Here is a 15,099-nt window from a genome sequence, read left to right on the forward strand (position 1 = left end):
ACTGTTTTCAGCAGGTAACAGCAATTTTCCTGATCTTGCAGCAGCATTCCAGCTCACACAACAGCTGCTCATTATGCAAGTTAGAAATCCAGGTACAATGTGTCTAAAACATGAGCATTTCGATTCCCTGCTTCATGCAACTTATTTTCAGACACATATAATTGTAGTGAGATGCTTAATATACAAATGAATATGCAATTTAGCAGCTTCAGTCTTTTTTATCTTAGCTCTGAGTTTTAGTGATGTTTTTGCTCTTCAGATAGATCTCAATCTCCAACACAGGCAGGATCCACACACAATATATTCAATGCACTCAGAGAGTTTTCAGACCCCTTCACTTTTTCCACATTTTGTTGTGTTGCACCCTTATGCTAAACTAGCTTAAATTCATTCATTCCCTCGTCAGTCTACCCCGAATACCTCATAATCACAAAGGAAAAACAAATAAATTTTAGACATTTTTTGCGACTTTATTAAAAAAGAAGAACTGAGATATCACATTGACTTAAGTATTCAGACCGTTTTTTTCAGTTCTTAGCACTTAGCACTGACGCAACAAGTTTTGTACACCTGGATTTGGGGATTTTCTACCATTCTTCTCTGCAGATCCTCTCAGGCTCTGTCAGGTTGGGGACAGATATGTTCAGGTCTCTCCAGAGATGTTCAATTGGTTTCAAGTCAGAGCTCTGGCTGGGCCACTCAAGGACATTCACAGAGTTATCCCTAAGCCACTCCTGCATTGTCTTGACTGTGTGCTTAGAGTCATTGTTCTGTTAGAGGGCAAACCACTGGCCCAATCTGAGGTCCTAAGTGCTTTGGACCAGATTTTCATGAAGGACATCTCTGTACTTTTCTCTGTTCAGCTCTCCCTCAACCCTGACCAGTCTCCCTGTCCTTACTGCAGAAAAACACCCCCTGTACCTGCTGCCACCGCCCTGCTTCACTGTTGCGATGGTATTGGGCAGCCCAGCCAGAGCCCTGACTTGAAACCAATCGGACATCTCTGGAGAGATCTGAAAATGTCTGTTCACCGATGGTCCCCATCCAACCTGACAGAGCCTGAGAGGATCTGCAAAGAAGAATGGCAGACTTGTTGCACAAAACTTGTCACACCCAAGAAGACAACAAGAAACATAACAAAATGTGGAAAATAAGTGAAGGGGTCTGAATACTTTCTGAATGCACTGTGCAAGGAAATTATGTACAAATATGCAATTATGATGGGTTTTTGTGTATTTGTTTTTGAACCTGAAGATTGTAAATTATAATCATTCATGCTTTGATTTCATCTCTTTTGGACCATATGGACTCCTTAATCCAAGTTAATCACCTTCAGAAGCTATAGCAATTTAGGAGTAGGCCTACTAACTACTAGCTGAGGAGATATATAATTGCCAGGATGTTTTAAAAAGTCATGGCCCTTAAATCTAGGTCAGGGGGTAATGAAAAGAAAAAAAACATAGAGGGATAACAACCACTGTAGCCATAACAATATACACAACATAAAAGTTATGCAAATGTTAGTTCACCAGCTAATGAATATAACAACCTTTTCAAAGCTTGGAGCTCACATTAAACTAATGCTAGCTGATTAGCTAATACTATTGTGTTAACTTTAGGTCATCTAGATGACAGATGAGGAAGAATGAAAGGAAACAGCTTTGTTCTACTGGAAAATAGTCTTTCTCCCCATGCCATTATTGCTGCTGATACTTTTATTACTACTTGCAACTGATGCAATTTGACCTATGTTTTCAGTGTGTTTAAAGGAATAACTTCATTGGGAAGCACACTCTTCTGAATTCACTTTAATGTTGAGAGTTAGATGAGAGGAATGATACAACACTCATGTCTGGATGCTATATTAGGAGTTAGAGCCAGGGGGGTGATTAGATTAGCGTGGCATAAAGCAGGGGTGAAACTGCTAAACTTGCTGCCCACAAAGTTCAAAATCCTGCCTACCTGTGTCTCTAATGCTCAGCAATGAACACACTGTTACACTGTTAACAAACACAGTTGTAAAAAGGACAGTTCACCAGGCTATTGATTCATATTTAGAGTATAGACATTACAGTGGTGTGTGATCTCATCTAACTGTAGGCAAGAAAACAATCAAGTGTATTTCCTTTAAATATTGAGAAAGGAAATATAAACATAAGATCCAATATATATTTGTAAGTTGTAAACAAGTTAACAAGTATATTTCTGACACTGCCCTTTGTTGGGATGCACAAATACCATGCAGCCTCTGCAATTAGGTTGGTGCTTATACAAGTCAGTTTAAGCCATTTGCCGCATTGCTGTGGTCTGACGAATGCCATGTGTTGGAATACCATCAGTTTTACTAACAAATTGCTGTTCTCAGTACAGCAAATGTGGGAGAATTTTCTCTTTCCCAGTGGTGAGCGCTGCCAGCATAGGGTTTCAGTTTCCCATCTCTCACAGTAATGCAACTCTCTCCAGAAACAAAAATGGAGGGATTGAAAAAGAACACCCACAAGTTATTTGTCTGGAGGCATAAAACATTAGGCTATATGGTGTTAAAAATTGATGAATTTAAAATGAATTTATCAAAGAAACAGAAATGGCAGGACACAGCATGTGGTAAATATTGCACAAAGGATTATTGTTTTGGTATTTATTTCTGTGAAAGGAAATCCGCTTTATACACCTGCTCAGTGTACATACAAATACAGAATGAGTATGAGGTTGTTCTTTTACAAATTAAAACACAATTTTCTGAAAGCAAATGAGCAGTTGCCATGTTCAGATTGAATAGTGAATATGAACAGTCCACCAAATTCAATCAGTCATTTTTGCTGGTCACAATAGAGCTAAATGAGATCTGTCAGCATTGCATGTTAAAATAAAGTTTATAATGATACTAGGACAAAATATATACTGCCATTCATTCTGAATTTTGAGTGCAACAACCAAATAAGCCCACAAAATCTCAAAGCTCACATTTTACAATGGCTCTTTTATTTATTTGGCAAACTATTGTTGGTATAGCATACGATGATAAGGTTTAATTTACCTCTGAATGGATATTCTTCCATCCTTTTTAGCAGGCATCTTGTTCTATAAATGCAAACTTGTATTTCTTAAAAAAAAAAAAGTAGCAGAGCTGTTTTGACTTGATTATACAATTGTTTATAACAATGTACAATTATGGTGTGAATGTTCGAAAAATAACGATGCAGTTTTTGTGATTATGTTGGATTGTGACAGGTGCTGTGTTTTCTTTTCAGAGTTAATAAAATTATCAAGAATGGAGCTTTCCACTCTGTTGACAGCTGTTACACACTACTCATAAATTCTCACAGTACACTATTCATAAAACGCGCATGCATGCCTTCATTTGGAGGGCAAGGTCGTGCATAGTTTGAATTACAAATATCTTGTACCTAAAACAGGGTCATCTCTACAACTGTCCAAAGTCATGCACAGGAATCAAGTAATTCTGAAGGCACAGAGAGAGCAGCAGAAAATTTGCAAAATGGTCCATTTTGTTGTTGGTATAAACACATTGCTGGATTGAAATGCTGCCTCTTCTCAAGATGAATTAGATCATTTTCAAGTGTGTGTTGATATTTAACTGATGTGTGTAGCTTCTCGCAAAGGAGTTACAAGTAAATACCCGAGTTGAAGTGATAATAATGTCACTCATGGCCATTAGGTTGCAGTGATGCCTCTTGGCTGTTTGAACTCTATTATTTGCTAAGTGGCAGATCATGGGAAGGTTTGTTGCTGATCAGTGGCTTTGCGCTAAATGCCAAGACCTTGAGTGGTGTTTATTTTAAGTATTATTTGTGTATGAAACTGCCATTAGTACAAAATGTTTGTTGTTATTTTTGGGTTGTTTTTTTTTACCATTATTATCTTAAGACTGAAATAGCATTTTATGTGAATACGAAACCACAATTGCACATGCAACAGAAAACCTATGATCAATGAAGACATGATATATGCAAAATGTGAAATGTTACTGCAATTTAATATTTCAGTCAGGAAAAAGCTCAGTGCTCAGTTTTTTTTTTTTCTGTGTTGAACTTCAGCTGAATAATTACAGGATCCTCTGTGTGGTGAGAAAGTTCCACCTCCCTCTAGCTGATGAAACATCTTTCATCTTTCAAAGTTAACTGAAGTTTATATTTTTGAAAAACTTTCATCAAAAAGCAGCAAAACACACAATAAGCATTCTCATTAAATATACTATACAATACAACACTCTGTAGGCTGTGCATAGGCTTTTAATGTTATGTTATTTTTACAAAGGCTTCTGTGGATTTGGAGAGTGAATGAATTTTGCATTTTACAGACATGTTAGTAGCTGTTTATCAAGAAACCACTCTTCCATATCAAAGGACCCCATGTGGGATATTGACCCCAAGGTTAGGAAAGCTTGAGCTAGAGGTTTAGAGGAGAAACAGAATGCTGTAGTAGATTTCCAAAGGCAATCTAAGCAGTTCTAGCAGATGTGAGTGCATCTACTGTCCTCCCAATGTGAAAGAGAGAATGTGCAGTTGAGATTCGAAGATGGTACAACTGCCCACAGCAAGTGGCTGCATCAATTCTCCCTTCAAAACTTGAAAGGCCTGCTGGTCCTCTCTCATGTCTCCTGTCATCACAGTAGTCCACACTGGCAGGGGGTCCCCTCTGTGTCCATGTCATTAGCTCAGCCCTCAGCACAATGATTTTCTAGTCTCAAGTCTTGTCTTTCCTTTTTCTCTGGCCAGCAGTACATAGAGAGAGAGAGAGTACGGGGGTTGAAAGATAGCAGTTACTCCCATCTTTTTCTTTGTTTAACTTTGAAAGGTCATAAACGATGTCAAAACTACGTTAAAATACAATAAGGGGCTTTTAATTGAAAGCAATAATAACTTTCATTGTGCAATCAGTGAGCCTAATTGAAACAGTTCATTTTCATTCATATTCTCAGTTGTATGGACTACATCATCATTTGGAATTTTTACTATATGACAGAGGAAATGTGACTGATGGCAGACTGTGTATTTTTATGGACTGCTTCTTCTGCAGCACCAATTTTTATTTTAATGGATTAATTAAAATCGATTGGGTTGATTGAAATTCCTGATACCATATAACACCGAATGTTGCTCATTTCCAACAGTAAATTTTTATCCCAAATCACATTTATTATTACCGCAGAATATGTTTGCACAATTTGCACTGAAAAAGAATTTTAGTAGGAGTTGTTTTATAAGATGTAACAACAAAGTATTGGCTCCTTTTACAATCTTGTGCCAATATTACGGTGGTAGCAACTTACAGATTAGAGAATGCAAGCAGCTTGATTTTGCAAGAAACTAAGTTCATACTTCTAACTTTATCTCTAATGACCCTGTTCTAAATGGATGAATCATTGAAAAAAAAAATAGAATTACAATTAATGAAAATGATTTCCGAACATTAATGACCTATACTAAAATTACGCTTTTAATTAAACCTGCACTCAAAATAGAGTCCACTCTACATTCCGCATAAGTGTAATGACTATAATACTTAACTAACTCTGATTAATTGGGCATTATTGCAGAAAATGACAGGAGATAAACTTTCATTTAAGGTAAGCTTTGGGTGAGCTGAATGTCAAGACAAATGTCATGCAAATCAGGCAAAACCAATAGTCTTTCAGCAGCAGAGCTTCACCAGTGTCAGCATTTTTTGCTCACTGTGTCTACTTTATGTTTGAAGTTGCTGTATTACAATACCATATACGGAGGAGAACTAAAATATCACAGATTTTAGAATCAGGGTAAAGAAGTGTAATGGTGGCAAACATTTAGACATTTCCTCTTGTCTTACTTTGCCTTTTCTCAATCACAATCCCTTTTGTGGAAAGTGCTGTAAATGTAGATATATATATCTATATTTACATCTTTTTTTCCGATCTTAACCCCCTTTTGTCTTAGTTTAGTCAATTCTCTTACAAGACAATCATGGAGAAAGTCAAAGAGGTAAGAATAGTTATATAATGTAGCATCGCACAAGGATTTGTCTCAGCTGGCTGAAGACAAGACTTCATGTTCCTTCTTTCAACATTAGCATAATCTCCTGAGATCCATCTGACCCGGTGCAGTGCCCTCTCATCTATTGAACAGTTCTGAGAAATGACTTTGTGCTTTGATGGTTCTGATTATTGAGCATGTCAATTGGTATTTTTCTCGCTCCAATGTATGGTAGATGGTGCTTTAAATAAATTTGTTTTAAACCTGACAGTAATGGAGACATTCACACCAAGCCCTCTTATCTGCTATACCACCTGCCACCCCCTCGCCTCACCCTCGCCTCCCCGTGATTGTGAAACAAAAATGTCAACATTTTGATATTATTTGACCTCATTTACATATGGTGTACCTAGATACTAGAGACACACTGTCTTCCCAGCATTTAAATTTCTTAAGTGTACTGGGTGGCACCAGACCTCTGCAAGCTGCTTTGTCTTTCCCACCATATGGCATCTTGACAGTGTTTTCCTCATTAATTAGTCTTTAACACATATGCCAAGTCCAAATGACTGTAATGTCAGGGTTGTACTGAGGATCCTTGTCGCATCAGAAATGAGTAGCCATATATTAACAAAGGAAAACATTTAGCTTTTGTTGCAGGTACTACACAAATATTGACTTTCACATTTGGATCCAGATACTATGGACAGTAACTCCAAATCCCAGGAATCAGTGAAAGCTGTTTGTGATGGATATAAGCCAGCACCTTCAGAGATATGCACTGCAAGTGCCAAAGATCCTTTAAGAAAGATGGTCTCTTATTGGCAGACCACACAACCCAGTCTCTCTGCAGAAATACATGTTGGAATGTCCCTAAGTAATACATTGGACCCCAAAGAGATTCCAATGTCCAGGCCAACACCTTGCATGGCAGAATGTGCACGAATGGGTGAAGGAGTAGTAGTTGTACAGCGTATACTCACCTCTGGGCAGGGGGGATTTACCGCATACCTACTCAAAAATAGCTACAGATATGTATTAGTGCACATCTCTCAGGCAATCATGTTGCAGTCTTTCGTGTGCAGTAATCCATGGCATTTACTGGGAGCAGGAGACTTTTGTTCCATAATTTTGCTCTTTAAAGCAGTGCCTCCTTATAGACCATAAAAAGTACCCTGGAACCATGGAACAAATGATTTGCTTGATGATGTTAGAAAAACCAGAAGCCAAGACAAGAGTTACCTTTCACATGGCCTCTAGAGGTTTTTGTTAGGTAACCTTAAACATAAAAATTAGGTATTTTAAAAAACAACAATTTTTTTTTCTTGATGAGGACTGAATTGTATTAAATGCTCACTATATTAAATATTGAGTGGATATTTTGTTCAACAAAGAGTGCAGCTTTTTCAGGTAACATATTTTAGTTTTAAAAGCAGAGATCAAACAGTACATTTGTCAAATACATAAGAACCTTACAACATTTAAGGAACGTTGTTCTCAGGCAAAATCGGAACCTCAAATGCTGAAGTTAAGGATACTGTAAGGAAATACTCTCTTATGTAGCCTTTTTATTGCTTGAATGATAACAGCTGTGAACATTTACTGCATTGGTATTGTTTAAATAGCAGGTGAATTGTTCTCTTGGATGTTGCCTGGTTTTTGGACATCATTTCTGTTTCTGGGAGCAAGAATAGGCCTGCAATAGACAGACGCACAGACTGGATTTTTGAAGAAAAAAAAATACAATTTGAGGATATCTTTGAACATGTAACTAATGTGAGTTAAAAAGAGGGGAACTTGCAGACAAATTAATTTTTTTCCACAAAAGATATTCACAAAACAGTGCTTAGATTGCTTCTCATTTTGAGTCTCATTTTCTCTGAACCACATTGTGCAGCTTTGTCTTATTGTTCTCCCTGTTGCACTTTCTAGTACTTCGAAATTGCCTGAGCACTCACATGCTCAGCAACAAATTGCTGAAATGGAGATCTCCTTCCTGTCAAAAGCAGTCTTTTACGCCAAATCCTTTAGAATAAAATTAACATAATGATCTTGTAAGGGAAGACCACAGGCTTACCAGACTCATGTCACAGTCATGGAATATCCAGTGCTAACTGATTGGTTGTTAAGGGTGTCTTGGTGTAGTTTTCTCAGCCTGAGATAAGCGGAAAGATGTTGCATGCTGACTGACCTGGATAAGGCAGCTTTCAATACAGATATCTCACTCCTGACACTGGAAAAATCACATATTCACGATAGAGACTGACTGTTAACCCCAAGCAAATATCACAGCGAATCCAAGCTTATCTCTTTGGTTTTCAGATCATGTGATGCTAAAAAGGATTAGTAATTAGGGAGACTGCTAACCTTGTCAGATTTACCCTTTTCTTTTTTGAAAAATAAGTGAATAAAAAATAAACTTGAGAATTAAATCTTCAAGCCAGTTGTTCTATTTTTAATATCAAAATCTAATTTGGTATCAAGGTACACAGTTTTTAATTTTATTTTGCTTTTTCACAAGAACAGACCAATGATTAAACAGATGTGAAGTTTAAAAACAAGAAAGTCTCATCAGACTGCAGTGCTGATGCAGATCAAAACCATCAGGTGGAAAAAGGTACATCATAAACATGTCTTGTGGCCACTGTATGTCTGTACAACATATTAACTTAATGTTAGCCAGAGCCTAACTGTAACCCTAAAACTGATCCATGAATGCTTATGCAATAAATTAAAATTAAAATTAAATTAAATAAAAGCCATTTGAAAAATATGAAAGATGAACGATGAAAGAAACAATCCTCAATTAAAATTGTATTCTACAAATAAAGAAAACGAAGTGATGTTGTCAAGATAACACACATTTAATGCGTGCTTACAGGTTTGATGCTGCTACTGTAGTTTTACACTCACAATGTTTTAAATTAATCAGTGTTTCAAGGCAGGTTAATTATTTGAGCCCTGTGCTATTTATACCTGTTATTCACTCCCTTTGTTTTTAGACTTTATTGCTTGACTTATGACCCCCCCCCATCCCCCCCAAGCCCCCCAAGGGCTAGAGAGAATTATTGCTGCTGAGGGACATGACATGACTTGGTTCATTTGACTGTATGAAGATAGAGAAAGTTCCTCCATCTCACTGATGATAGTGGGATGGAGGAGCATTTTGGCTCACAGAAAAAAAAAAAGAATAAAAGATAAAAAGGGAATTTATGGTGTGCAAATATTTGACACAAGGGCTATGATTTATTTGTGAGTAGCCTCTGGAAAAGATTGAACCAAACAGATTTGTTAAGTGATTTGGAAGTAATAACAGGCCTGTGTGAAGAGTGCAGGTTTGTTATGGCCTTCCCGTCTGAACTTGAACTGTTATAAAGCTTCATTATTGTTGGCCACTGAGCAGATAAATTAGAAGGCACATAGTGTACACATGCAACATGCCATTCTGGAGCAACAGATTTGTATTTGGTGACTTGACTAAATTACTGTTTGTTTTTGACGACAGCACAATCTCAGCTGTGATTTTTACTTTTCACATCGTCTTGATATTAGATGGCTTTGAGTAAACCGAACAAGCAAAGGAAAGAAGTAACCTACATTAATCAATGCTGGTAAGACCTATTCAAGAATGCACATGTGTTTGACCAAGCACATTATCACCAAGGGTGGAAGAGGAAGTAAGAAAGTGCACAATCCTAGCAATCGACAACCCAACTGCTGTTGTTTTTGACCATAACACACGCAGACGTTGGTGCCTGGAAGGGACCTACAGGCTTAAGGAACGGAAAACAGTTGGGGGGAAAAAAGAAAGAGAGGAAAGAGAGAAAAATCACAGCAGTAACAAGTCCTCTTCTGCCATCAGTTCGGCTTTACACATGCCCTATCTGTAACAACACTCATGGTTCCCAGACTGTACTGTGCAGTAATCAAAATCTCACTTTGAAGAGATTCAGGTGGAAGGGTTACAAAGGGAGTGAGAGACAGACATGACTGTCATATTGAATAGACCAGGAGAGCTGAAGGAGGCAATGTTGTTATTGTACAAATACGCTTCAAAAAAAAAAGTCAGTACAGGTTACCTATAACTATATGAAAATGACTTTGCATGTTAAGAGGTCCTGATCTCAAATCCTCATTGACCTTGAATCTTCTTTACACTCTGAATCATTTAATCACTTGTTATGGATATATACATAAGAATATCAAATAATATCTTCCATAAAAACGGACAAAGTCTAAAAATATGTTCTGCAAACAAGTTGTGTGATCTTTCTTATTAGAACGTTTATCTGCTGATGTCAAAATTGCTAATGTCATAAAAACCCTATATCCAGTAATAAAGAATGACAGAATCATTCAGAAGGACTATAGAACATGGAGTCCCACCAAGGCAGTGAGACCAACAGCTTTAGCCCCAAGGGTGACAGTTTCTATTGTTCTCTTCTATTGCTACTATTTGGGCTCTTAGGGCACAAGACAACATCATGACATTTGAGGAGGCAAGAAACATAAGTTCGTCACACAGAATGCAACCGAGCCAAAAGTTCAGCTTGACAAGCCTTTTACATTGTTAAAACACTTTTTAAACACCATGTGTTATACAGTTAGTGACCACATCAAAGCATATGATGATATCAAAGCAAAGTTTTCAGTCCAGTAGGTCACCATGTTTAAATAAATAGAGTGACAGTGTTTCTACATGGGGCACAATACCGAACATATGAAGGAGGCCTTACATACACATGAGCATAACCTTTAGGATATGGCCATCCTGAATCTGTAATTTTGTCCCCTAACACTTCTGGCAAGGTTGCATCCATGTGGTCAGGTGTGCAGGGGCTTGACCGGTCGATGTTGAGCTTCCTTGCACACTAAGGAGTCTGGCACTCAGGTTAGCGGTAATGGCTGCAGCCAGATGGTACCTATCCACTGGGGACGAAGGACACAGACATGCTGGTCACAGTTTAACTTTGGAGGTTGCATATTCTAGCATTATTTAATGCTTGATTACATGCATCATTTATCACAATTATGTCTTGATAAAAGTTTGATGCAAAACACAGCAGAGGCATGCTGAATATTCAAACTTTGCCCTCTCCTGTCTAATCAACCCCAAAGAGGGGAGCGAGAGAGAGGAAAGCAAAAAAAAAACAAAAAAAAACAGAGAATTTAGCAGTGGCGAATAGCACTTTGATAAAATGATGAACATTTTGTTTCTTAAAGTAGAACAAGATCAAGTATATGCTGAAAATGAACAAGCCATAAGGTTAAGAGAACAAAGATTTAAAGAAGATGAATATCTCAATGAACCACAGTGGTGATGCATCTCCTACAAATAGATTGTTTATTGTTGATTTTCTAATTGTAGGGCAATGGCATTGCTCTGCTGCTGAAGTAGGACACGGTTGTTCTACATTAAAAATAAACTACTGCAAATGAGGTCATGTGGCCAGCATTATAATGCTGTACATGACTGTAGCCAAAACAAAAAGAAAATCAATTTCCCTCAAGCAAGAATAGTATTTTTCTCCAAATGTCACATCTGAATTTATAGTAAAATATGTATTAGAGAAGTGTTTTATCATTTTTGTCTACATTGGACAGTTCTGACAGAGTGACAGGAAACACAAGGACAGACAGTGAGGTAGAGGATGACGTGTGACAAAGGTCTCCAGCTGCACTGAAACAGGAAACATTGGTATTTTAATGGTATGCATCTGCCGTTGTTAGTTCACCAGTTATTCCAGGAACAGGTTTCACACTGACAGTAAATTAAAGATCTTGAGACAAAAGTGACAACTTAGGAGAAGTGATACATAAAAGGTTGACACTAAGGGTCAGGTTTACCGAGCCTCCTGTGCCTCATTCCAGCGAGAGATATTCATGTTATTTATCAAACACAAGCCACAAGCACAAGCCAACAGGAGATCACTGGGTAGTGCACCATGTTTATGATTAGTAAAGTGCTCTTCAGATTTATTTGGAAATTTATCATTGTTGCTAAAGAGCAGGGGCAAATTAGCACTGTTTTATTAAAAGCTGTTTGAAATGGTCTGAAGACAAAATGCATTTATTTATTTTTTATTCTAGACATTTGGCAGCAGACAAAAAAAGAAGCTAACAACAATATGGGACATCTGATGAACAGATAACTCATCATGTTGATTGTATTCTTTCAACATAACATTTACACCTGTGCATTAGGCTGTAATTATCTTGGGATTTAGTCAGCTGTATTAATGCCAACCACATCGTCTGCAGGTTCTGGTATTATGTTCTATGTTCTAGTTATGCTCTCTGGGCTGACTCTCCTGCAACAGTCCACCATTTAGATTTGTATTTGAACATACTGTATGCATGCCACCTCATTTTTACTCTATTAGAAATTTGTTTCATCGTTCCTAAAATCTATTTCATGAGAAATGTCTGTTCCTGTTCTGCTTTTCATGGTTGGACTTGTATTGCATTTCTCCAAATTTTCTATGTGTGCTGGTACCTCATTAATCAGCAACTCAATTTCAGAATCACAATATTTAGTTTCCACTTTAATTCCCAAGCTTGTTTATGGCTCCAAGTTGCAAAAATTCTGGTGCTGAAATTCTGCATTTTTTTTTAAGCTTTCCTCTGCATAGTGTGATTAGTAAGCAGCACCTGCCACTGACGCTTAAATTAGCCTAACATTAGCCTAGGATGTTAATTTATATGCAGATTCTAACTGAAATTGCATGAAACATGCAGTGCAAGCCACATGGTAACTTTCAGGTACTGTAAGGAAAATAAGGCCATGAGTTTCTTAAAGTGAAGCCTACTTAATAACAACTGTGCTTTAGCTTACTACACCTTGGCCTTTCACCTCTTGAACTTATCTGAAAACAATGAATCTTTTAAAGACGAGCATCCTTCCTAAAAGTTAAATAAATATCATGATGATACAGTTCAAATACCACCAGACCCAACCCTCTGCTCCTTATTTTCCTTTTAACATATAATGCAGGATATAAGATAATACACTTAATGGATGTCAAACAGTAAAAATACCAGATCCGGCTTTGTGAGCACCAGGGGACTGATGTGTTTGAGGATGCATCCACATTTTTGATTGGATTATGTAAAATAAAAATTGAATTCTAAATCCATTTGACTGAGACTGTGTGAAGGCTGTCCAGGGACGAAGACATCATTATGAATATTAATTGTTAATAATTATCTTTCTCCTCAGGGTAACTCGTATTTCAGGACAGTGGAAGTTGATTTACAGAGGGAAAAAAAAGAGAATGATGGAGCTGGAGAGGCAGAGGGAGGGTACAGAAAATAAGCGAGAGGGGAGAAGTGCATCAGTTTCTTTACTGACTCCCACAGATTTTAACTTGTCATGAAAACTCTCTGTTGCATACATTGGTTAGTGACTTGAGGCGTTAACATGAAATCCAGATTAGCGTCAGACCATCTGCTTTTGAATATTTGTATTCACTCAGAGGATTTAATTTAATACCTGTACACTGTACTGTAAAGAGAAGTGCCATGAGTTTTCTGAACATTTTGTAAGAGCTGCTGTCTATTAAAACTCTAAGGACACTTCACCTCTTCATACCATACATTTCAGTTTTTCCAAGGCTGATGACTGAATCAGCCTTTGTTACGTTGAAACTGTCTAAATGTGGGTGCATGTTGGTGCAGCTTCTTGTTCAAACTTTGCACTATTTCATTTTTATTTTATTTAGGTTTGAAACAAAAACTTGAGTTGTAAAGTAAGTCCATCTGTAGCCAGAACATAAAAATCCTCATGTGTCTGTTAACTGCTGACCTCTGCAATTAAAGCGTCAAATAACCAAACACATATACATATTGATAATTTTATCTTCTACTTTATTGTTTGCATAAAATTACTGATGAGATTTTTAAAATAGCTGTAATTGTGTGCTGAACAACTCAGAATGGTTTGGTTTGCCTCAGTTTGAATTTCCATGCAATCATTTTCATGAAAGTTGAGGAAAGTGAGGAAACATGAACAATCAGCCTCATTTCCTGACAAGCATTGCTACAAAAGGCTCAATACAGGCGAGCCTAACGAGACCACAGTCTTCTATGAGTCAAATGATCTCACTTGACTGTTCCCAGGAAATTGTTTCCCTCATCGCCTTCAATCATCAGCTCGAGGAGTGGATGGGCGTTATCAAGGAATGCGCCGACAGGCATTTATATACATTGAATAGCAGTTCTCTCTCAATCTGAATCTTTTGGAAAAGGGAAATGTGACTCAACCTTCCCATGGACATAGGTCAAGTTCTTGTACACCACAGCAAAGAAGTTAGATTCCTATCAGTGGTACTTTTTTGATCTCACTTTCCCTTGAATACAGTTGGTCATTTTTGCAGATAGGAAGCCAGTCAATTTGTCTAATAAAAGTATTTTTGATAGATAAAGACGGTTTTGCTACGACATATTTCCAGGTATTTCTAATGCTCACTCAATGTAAAAGGCAAAGTTGACTTCAAATGGGATATTTGCTGGATTTAAAATTTTCGGACTCATATCACTAAAGTAACCAGAGGTTGACTAAAACGCTGACCTTGCAAGTTTTCACTCCTCCTATTTTTCACAAACTGATCAGGGCCCTTGACTGGCTGCACACGTAAATGCAAATGTGAAAGGCAGTGCTCCAGCCTAGAGAATCCAATAAAGGTCAAAGCTAAATGCAACCACAGTTTGACTAATCAAAATTCAACGCACAATCAGAGACACTTCAGTCACGCGTAAATATATTTGATAACACAAAGCTGCAAAGCAGATTTATGAATAAACAAACAAAAAAAAAACTATGCGTAATTCAACTGGAGAACTCTCTAAATATTTGTGCACACATGAAAAAAAGGAAATAAAAATGACAAGGTAATATTACAGGATTAAAAATTAACAGAGGATGCCATTGAAGCCACAGAAAGAACACACCTATAGCATATCCACCTTGGAGAGAGTTTATTGTCTTGTAAAAGTGCATTTCAACCTTTAGCATGGTCTTGATTATTCATATAAGCTATAGAATAGGAAACCTATTACAAACTGTCAGCCAGGAAAAGCCACCAACATAATGTAAATGTCCTTTGCTTGCTCTATATGTCCCCAAACA

This window comes from Toxotes jaculatrix, chromosome 1, assembly GCF_017976425.1.
Source record: "Toxotes jaculatrix isolate fToxJac2 chromosome 1, fToxJac2.pri, whole genome shotgun sequence".
Taxonomy (NCBI): Eukaryota; Metazoa; Chordata; class Actinopteri; family Toxotidae; genus Toxotes; species Toxotes jaculatrix.